We start from the raw sequence: 9,583 nt of genomic DNA, 5'->3' as shown, positions 1-9,583 counted from the left end.
CGTGTTATATTTTAGCGTGCTCACAAAGGTAAATCCCACACAACCAAAGGGACACCACACTTTCATGTGAAGAACACATGTCATTGGCTGCTTTACCGCATTAAAAATGTCATAGTGTTGTATTCGGTGTAAAACGTACAGTTATGTACCATTTGGTTTGTGTTAGGAACATGCATAGTAAGGAGTTCCACCTTGAATATATTAAGTGTATATGTTTTATAAAGAGAATGTTTATATACAAAGGAACGTCTTGTAATGTTTATACTCCATATGAAGGAGTAAAACAGAATGCCTAACCATAATTATAATAGTATTTTTATATTGCAGGTAGAAAAGATGATTTTCTTTATAAAGCCTGTCATATATCCCATGCTGTTGAATTTCATAGCAATTGTTGCCTGTACAGTTCCGTACGTATTTGTCTGCATATTTCATTTAACAATTAAAGCTATCAAAATCAGTTTAAGAGTATTTGATATAAATGCATATATTTTGGAAAAAGGGGTTAATGAACTATATATGCATCAAAAGTTCTATTGTAAGGTCATGATAAAGCCATCTGAATTTGAAAATTAATGTTAGGTCTTACTAATAGCCATGTGTTATTTTATAGATTTCAAATACATTAATTTTCGTCGGAAATGCTTTACTGTTAGGTATATTTACGTACAAAAAATGTAAAGATAGTCCAGTAAACATATCGACAAATATTACATTTTTATTTTACAAAGAAATATACACGAAACAATATATAATTTATGCATTTGTATATAACTTATTGGTACGAACTTTAGCAACAGACAAAAAATTAAAATCGCAGTTGTATTATTTTTTATATATACAGACATGAATCAACATTGCTTAGGAGCGGACCGCAATGATGACTCATAGATGAACTTAGAGAGCGAAATTTAGTTTGACTATTACGATAGCCCATTATAGAAGCATATTTCCGGGAGACAATTTTTGTGAACATACTATTTGAACTTATTTTATGGTGCCATGGATTCTAGACAGGTCGAGATAACTGTTTGTTAATTTTGCGAACAAGTGAAAGTTCTCAATTTTTATCTTCTTATTTTTAGCTACTTTCTGGCATCAGCTAAAGAGACAATACACAAAGATTTCCCATTCATAAGGTAATTTCGATGTTAGATGAATCCATTTATGTGCAACATAGGTGACTTTATGGTAAAATGCAAATTCTGATGTTTTGTTGTAAAGCGTTCTTGGTAGTGTTTTCTAGGAATCGCCCCGATATTCCGACACCCCAATAGTCCGACGCCCCATTGGTCCGACGACCCAATAGACCGACACCCCAATAGTCCGACAAATGTATGGTACATTACTGACGTAAAAGAAAATGTATTCATAGAATCGTTGTTGCCGTGGTATTTGAACTACTTTTTCTTATTCTTATAAGTATGTCAAAGAAACATAAAATACCACACCACACAATTTAAGAAAGACCGTATGCATATAAAGCAATCGAGAACCTTACAGGTTTTGCATATGCGTATCGGGAACTTTTTTTTCATTTCTTGACAAAAGGAGTGTTTCTGTGTCAGATCATGACATGTCCCTATAACTGATGCATACACAGGCACTTGTCTCTGAACAAAAATGTACCTATATACATATAGCTTAAAATTTGTGGCATACCGACATGTTCATATGACAAATACAGTTACTAGCAAAATACATAGAGGTTGGTCCGCTGGGATCAGAAGTGCTTTATTGCATAGAGCATACGGATTTCGTACAAAACTCCATAACCATATAATCCCCCCATTTATTAGATGTTTACTAAATGATGAAATTATTATTTTCATTAGCCAGTTTAATTGTTGTTTTCATTATTACTATTTACCAGCTTGTTAATTGTCTTTGTGAACTCTTCGTACTAGTCAAAACAGATTCCTTACGGAGAACGCGTCAAATTTTACAGAGTTTTATTTGGAAGGCAGTATAGCTAGCCTTAACTTTTCAATTTCCTGTTTTTGGGATAGATACACAGTTGCGTATTTGCATGCAAGTTATTCGCAAATTACATTCTTGTTTGACAAAATGTGTACAGTAGTAAAGAGATAGAACTCGTTTTTGTGCAGCCTGCGGCATTTATGTCGTCATAGCGAGACAAAGCGACCCCCGTCTCGAACATTCTATAGGACATGTCAACCAATCTACCTTGATAACTTCGATCAGTCGATGGACAAGACGTTCGGTTTTATTATTAAATAAACACGACGTCGTCATCAGACTTTCTAATATAAAAACTTAAAGTATTGTTCAATTATTTGGTGTCGGAATATTAGGTCGTCGGACCAATAGGGTGTCGGATCATTGGGGTGTCGGAATAATGGAGTGTCGGACCAATGGGGTGTCGGAATATCGGGGCTGCGATAAATGATAATTTTTAGCTACTTTCTGGCATCAGCCGAAGAGACGATACAAAAATTTCTCATGCATATGGTAATTTCTTTGTTTAGATAAAGATCAGTTCATTGCGTGTGAATTTCATATAATATACATATAATATTTTATGCAAATGGATAAATATTGTAACATTGAAATTCATCTATTTTCAAAACTTGCAAATAACTGAGTATTGAATAAATAAAACTATTTTTTCTGCTTCACTACATTTTGTGTATGTTCTGGTCGAAAAGCTGATGGAACACAGATGAGAAAACATTGTCGCTCTAAAATAAGATAAACTCACTGCATGCATAATATTTCTGAATTTTTCATCTCTACCACGTGTACAATATTAACGGTTTTAATATAATATGATTTCTAATTTCGTTCTATAGGGGTACACATTAAAATATGTTCTTGGTTATCACAAAAAATCTAAAAATATTTCTAAATTCTTTAATTATTGATGTTGTATTTCAGTGACAGTGGACGACAAGGAGTCGCTGCAGCCTTGTTCAGCTTGTTTTTCACACTTTATGCATTCATTTGTAAGATTTTTACCTCATATTTACATGATAACATAAAACAACATTTTTTTGTCACACTAAAGTTTTCTGAAAATTATATCTAACTTTGTATGCACATAATGTTTGCCACTAATTTTGAAAATGACCCATAAGGCCTGTGACTGGTATTACGTTGACGTAAACAATTAGGTAACAAATACGTATCATTTGGTTTGTATAATTTATGTATTTGCGTATAGAGCATACATATCCCATTGGTTCTCATCTGAAGACCTTTCGTCTATTTCAGAGAATTTCACGAAAGAACATAATTATAATTACTTTCACATAAAGCGCCCAGTCAATATAATCATAATTGGTGTCATCACCTTTACCCCAGTGACTAAGGGTTTTCCGGTCGCTATCACAATTTGCTTCGATTGAAAGCATACGGTTTTCCTTGGATACTTTATATTCTTGTACCAAATTTGACCACTGACAAATACAAAGATTTTCGATAAAGGTACGTTTACATTCTTTCGGAGCACCCGATTTCGCTCCCGGCCCAAAGGGAGTCGAGCTTTTGCATTGTTTGATTACTTTTCATATGCACCTTATTTTCTTTGAACTAGTTTTCTTTAATTTGTCGCGGTCGTTAGGTGTTACATGTATTTCGAACTTTGAACCTCCTTTAAAATACTGTGTTCGCTTATTGTTGAAGCCGTATGGTGACGTATAGTTGCTTGCATCCATGCACTTCATTTGGACTCTGGTAGATAGTTGTTTCATTTAAAATGGATATCGCGATGTGGACGAAAACAGGACAAGAATATATTTTGTAAAGTAACCTTTCCTCGTATATCATCTACATCGCGACTAAAAACAGCATTTTAGTTAGTCATATTTATAATAGTTAAATTTTATTGTTGATAATCACTAATATCTTGCATTTTTGTGTTCTTTTAACTTTTCTAGTTTTCATAATTTTAACACTGAGATTTGAGCAGATTAAGGCAGTATACAGTAACAGGAGTCATAAATGTTTACATGCTGTGAACACAGTAACATACTGTATTGGATTGCTGGCGTGTGGTGGCGTTTGGTTGCTAACAAACTTTAGAGAGGTAATTGATTAGCAATCGATTTAATTAATTTATCATATGAAAGGTTTTTATGATAAAAGTTTAACAGTAAGTTTATTTGTTTTGAAACCGAATACACACGTTATATGAGATGATGAAATGGGTATATAAGTCTTGCCTGGTTTATATGCATACATATATAGCTCTAATAAATGATGACGTAGAAAACATGCCTATTCTTAACCAACTATCCAAAAGATAGTTCTGGTCAAGTTTGGATGGAAAATGTATTGTAGGTCTTTAAAGTTTCCTAACACGACTGAGTTTTAATTGTTTAAACTGAATATTATACTAACATCAAAATATAAAATGTTGGATCGAACCTAATGCAAAACATGCTTGGTGTATAATTTAATCAATGATCCTTTAACATCACGGTATTTATGGTAGCTGAGAAATACATGCATCGGATATGTTCAATGTATGAGTCAGGATTTTTGCAAAGCTTCAATATATGAATGGAAAAAGGGGGACAAACCCTAGAGGCCCGTCATAATACAACAGTAATACAAACAAGTGCACTTGTTATTCACAGATAAGAATTGTACATACGAATACAAGGCGAGCGTATATAGTTAGCTTCAACGAGACAGCAACCGAACGACATAAAAAATCTTTTTAAAAGGTATACTACAATAGCAAGTCTCTATTGTGGTTCATGATTCTCAATATTTATTTTACTGTTAAGAGTTGCTTGTCTTTTCGTCTTTTGTCTTTTTGAAGTTTCTTAAGCTTTTAACTGTTTTCTGGTAAATCAAACTTTGGCATCCATCGAACAAAACACGACAACCAGGGCCAACAAGTTGCTATTGTTAGAACAAACAACAATCACATTACCACACACAAGATAAAGTATTGGGTAACACAAAAACTCACTTGACTCCCGAATATTTTTAACCTTTGTTGTCTGTTGTTCATTTAATAAAAAGGCTTGAAACAATAAAGACCCAGAATACACCAGTTTTATACATACATGTAATTGTTTAAAATTCTACGAAATCACTTTGAAAAATTCTAAACTTTATTTAAATTGTCTTAATTTGTATTGAAACTGAACTGAATATGCTCAACTTGCAGTAAGGTGAGAGTTTTTTGTTGGTTTTTTCTTCTTCTCCGTTTTGAGGCCTAATTGTGATATTGAGATGAGGAACATCTCACGTTATGCTATGCATGTACTGATCTTGTGTCATGGATGGATACCCTATATATTTTTTATTTTTTTATCGAATAGTCAAAATGTGCTTAATGTCATCTGTACAATAATAATTGATTGGCTTTTCTTAATGCCCAGTGGCAAATATTACGTACATATTAAGGTAGGAAATAAATCAATATTAGAAGTTCCGATAGATATGTATAGGGGTGCTGGAAATTTATACTGCCACTTCAAAAAAAGAAAATGTTGGCTTATGGCGTAAGTTAACCCTTACAGTTACATGTATGTATAAAACTATTGAACCCATGCAATGTTACTTCAAGGGTTGTATTGAGTGCAGAGAGGAGTGAGGTATTCCCTTTACCCGAGGTATCGGAATTAACGTTCCCATTCATACAAGGCGCGGCTACGTAATTAATTCATGATTCTTTTTCACTACATTTTAATGCTCATATTTAATGTGTAAATATTTGTTATTATAACTATACAATCCTGATCTCTGTACGAAGTATAATATTTCATTTTCCTGTCAAAAAATTTGTCCATAGAAAACTGCACCAGAAGAACTCATGAAAGTACATAATGCAGGTTCGGTGATAGGATTTGCATTGGGAACAATATACTTTTTGCTACAGACAATATTCTCATTTTTCTGGAAGGAGGTTCCCGGTAGAACACTTGTTATCAACATTTGCAGAGGAATATTCTCGAGTCTGCATTTTGCATTTTTAGCCGCATGTATCCTTTAATTGTATTAAGTACAGAAAGTTGTATTTCAAGGTAGTTGTTTGATTTGATAGTTTTCATATACAACATTGATATATTATGTTATTGTTGGGAGGAAAAATAATATGCAGTGCTATGCCATGTTGTCGCTATTGTGAGAGGAATTAGGTATTTTTTTTCACAAAGACAAAAGTAGTCTTTGAAAACATGCTTATCTGACATTCCATACGTATATCATATATACTAGTAACCAAAATTATTTTTTAAAGTTATAAAGGTATCTCGGTTTACCAAAATATTCCAGTCTATACAGTGAATGTATTATTCGCCCAACAGACATAGATCCAAATTAATCGTATTTGAAATTGAATCATTCAAGCAACGTTGATTTTATGTAATGTTGCAATAACAAAATCAGAATAAAAAATAGAATTGACTGATTTTACCTAACTATGATATCATTCTTACGTTTTCTGTAAAGCACACCGAAGCTAAAAACGTCTAAGGTCAATTTTGGCAAAGGAAGTTGTAACGTAAGTTCTAGCACACTGACATAATTATTGAATTTAATGGAGTACCTGATTCAAAGCAATATGTTCCTTAATGTCATGCAGTCATGGTCCTGTTGCAGAACTATATGAACACATATGTAAGTAGTCCACTTTGTGTTTTTCCATCTTAAGTTTGCGAACATCTAACAATAAGCATGCATATACGACACACGTGATACATTTCAGATTCCTAGTTATCGGTGTTAAATAATATATAATAGTATAGTCAAATTCATCAAAGGCACCAATGCAAACTTATTTATATATTTTTATGTGAATAAGGAGATGTGGTATGATTGGCAATGAGACAAATACCGCAAACAGAGAATAAATAAAGTAGATTTAGCCCATCATAGGTCACCATACGGCTTTCGATAATGATTAAAACCAAAACCGAATATAGCTATGAAATGTCCCAAAATGTCAAGTTGTGAAACTATTCAAACGAAATTAACATACAATAAGGAAAAAGAAAAGAACAAAGAACAAACGAAAACCAAATATGACAGGCAGCGTCCCTCGCCTAGCCTGGTACAGCGATGTAACAGCGAAACATAAGAATCAACTATAAAAAATCTTTTGGAGATGGTTTTATTCATCAGATTAACACGAAGCACAAACACAACTGACAAAAAGACAAAAGACAAGAGACACAAAGTATCGATCCTAGTAGTAAGCAATTCGCGCCGTTTCGTCGTATTTTCGTCTTTAAAAGACTAAAAAGGGTACTGGAATGTAAAAATTTGGCAAGCTGAATAAACTACTTATAATATAAGAATTAGAAATCAATTTTTTTTTTTAAAGTTCTGCAAAATTCAGCTTTTACACCGAAATAACACTTACAACCATAAAATGACGGACAATTGAAAAAAAGATTCTAGTTTAAATAAGATTTGTTGTTGCAGGATATGACTATGAGGAAAAATGCAGCTATCATGGAGTGGATTTTTGTATTTCTAGTGACACTTTATCCTCTGACGTTCATACCTGAATTTTACAAAGCCAATTTTAAATGTACCGTCGATTTTCCTGGTTCTGATAGGGATGTTCCTGGAAACGATTCACGTCTCGTTTTGCATGAGTCGGGTGTTGCAACTAACAGATTTAGGGGGGCCGACGAACAGAACTCTCGTCTCATAGAGATTGAAGAAACTCAAGAATTATTGGATGATGAAATTACCAGTGATGACAATATGTTGCTATAGAGAACATTTTATTGTGAAATTTCATAAGTTGATGTGAAAAATACACCTTTACTTTAACACTAAAAAAATTACCTTTTTTGTAAATATATGATTTATATATTTAGTTGGAACTAAAAAATAATGAAATGAATACATGAAAAAGTCACATAAAAGCTGTTCAGAAACGGCTTCGCCTTTACGGTTAAATAAAAGTCCTATTAATAAATTTTAAGCTTGCTACAATAAAAAAAAAACTGATACAGTATAATGGTTTATTATTTTCGAAGCGGTTTTCTTGGATAATCTTCATCAGAACGCACCGTGAGTGTGTAACATTTAAATTCTACCAGGCATATCAAATGTTTCAATGAAATTCTGAAACATTCTGTATTAATTTTAAAGGAATATCTACAAATAACATATTTATTAACTGATCATAAGAGAAGATTGAAAAGACGTCCATCAAACTTAAGGAATAAAAACGACAGACATCTTTTAGCTTTTAAAACGAAGGAAAAACATGCTGTAAATCACTTGATTTTTATTTGATTTACAGTGTGGATATCATTAACAATTTATATACATATATTATTAAAAAAAATAGTGTATCAGTAGTGGAAATAAAGCTTAAAGAGGGGAATTTGTTTGTGACTTCATGGAACTTTATCTAAATATGCCTGTTATGGTTTCATCGACATTTATCACATCTTCGTTCAATTTCAGAACATTGTTCCTTACATTATTTAAGAAGTAAGTAAATTATCATCGACACGTTCCTGAAAGAACATATTGAAACTTGGGATTATTAGCCGAGCAGAGCGAGGGGAAAAAAATTAATGTCTTTCCTGTCAAAAATATATATATTTTATTATTGTAAGGGGAAGCATTGGGTATGGGTCGCCCAGGTCATAAAGGAAAATTATTCATATAAAGACATATTAAAAATTCCACACTTGACTCCTTGATATCATGAACCATTAAAATTGAAATAAATACTCAATGACCACGAGTTTTACGATTAATAATGTAAGTAAAAAAATATTAAATTAAATGTTATTAGTGTTTTTATTATATGAAAATGAGTATAACATTAAGAAAACCTTCTGAAAACCTGCAAAAACATCAAACCATTATTCCCTTTTGGTGTCATTCTTCGTGTCCAACAAACCAACAAAAGATGGTAATGACACACATGAATAACAATAATTATGACACAAGAGATATAGATATATCATCTGCATCAATTGTTCAACATACTTCTGCTGAATAATCAGATATTGATTGAGAGTATCATCATCAAATTAGCTATAATGTTTGCATGTTTGAAATACAGAACTTCTGAAACCTTGTAAACAAATTTCGGTGCCCCCATCTGAAGTATTGAAAATAAGAATATCCCCCTTTCCATTCCGATAAATTGTCATCAATGCCTTAATTTCCTCCCCCTTTCAGGTATCAAAAGACCAGTCCCTAGGCTCTTTTGTAGAAATCTTGTGAGTTTTGCTGTACTCACGACACAGTGATGTTGTTTACATCCGTTAAATAAAATACGACCCGTGTTAATTTACTGACCTCCTCCCTTGAATATTGTTTGTATCGGAACTAACATTGATTTTGTTTTTAATAAATTATAAAAGAACTAAATTTTTCATTTCTGAACATTTATGATAACATTACATGTATGTTTTATTAGAATTTGTAATTTTGATTGGTTGACAACAATCGCAATGCACTGATCTAATATCATATTTTATTTTCGTATAAAATACTATTTATCAGCTCTAACTGCACGTGCTAGTTTTGACAATGTTAACATAATGCATCGAAAAACGAACGAAAAGTTTGATATAACTCTTATGGCTGTAGGATAGAAACATATAATTATAAGAATTGAATGCTT

The 9,583-nt window shown here is 32.4% G+C and overlaps 1 long non-coding RNA gene across 2 annotated transcripts in view; it reads left to right on the top strand.

Annotated features, from left to right (window-relative positions):
• Positions 1-9,327, top strand: part of LOC127704685 (uncharacterized) — a 12,961-nt gene extending 3,634 nt beyond the window's left edge. For both annotated transcript variants that reach the window (XR_007983463.1, XR_007983462.1), the window contains exons 2-8: positions 328-410; positions 1,086-1,139; positions 2,899-2,966; positions 3,900-4,048; positions 5,771-5,960; positions 6,563-6,597; positions 7,405-9,327. This is a non-coding gene — a long non-coding RNA (uncharacterized LOC127704685). The remainder of the gene's footprint in view (positions 1-327; positions 411-1,085; positions 1,140-2,898; positions 2,967-3,899; positions 4,049-5,770; positions 5,961-6,562; positions 6,598-7,404) is intronic.
• Positions 9,328-9,583: the final 256 nt, after the last annotated feature.

This window comes from Mytilus californianus, unplaced genomic scaffold (genome assembly GCF_021869535.1).
Source record: "Mytilus californianus isolate M0D057914Y unplaced genomic scaffold, xbMytCali1.0.p SCAF_6, whole genome shotgun sequence".
NCBI classification, from domain to species: domain Eukaryota; kingdom Metazoa; phylum Mollusca; class Bivalvia; order Mytilida; family Mytilidae; genus Mytilus; species Mytilus californianus.
The sequence above is the reverse complement of the archived record's forward strand: the minus strand, read 5'-3'. Positions and strand labels throughout refer to the sequence as shown.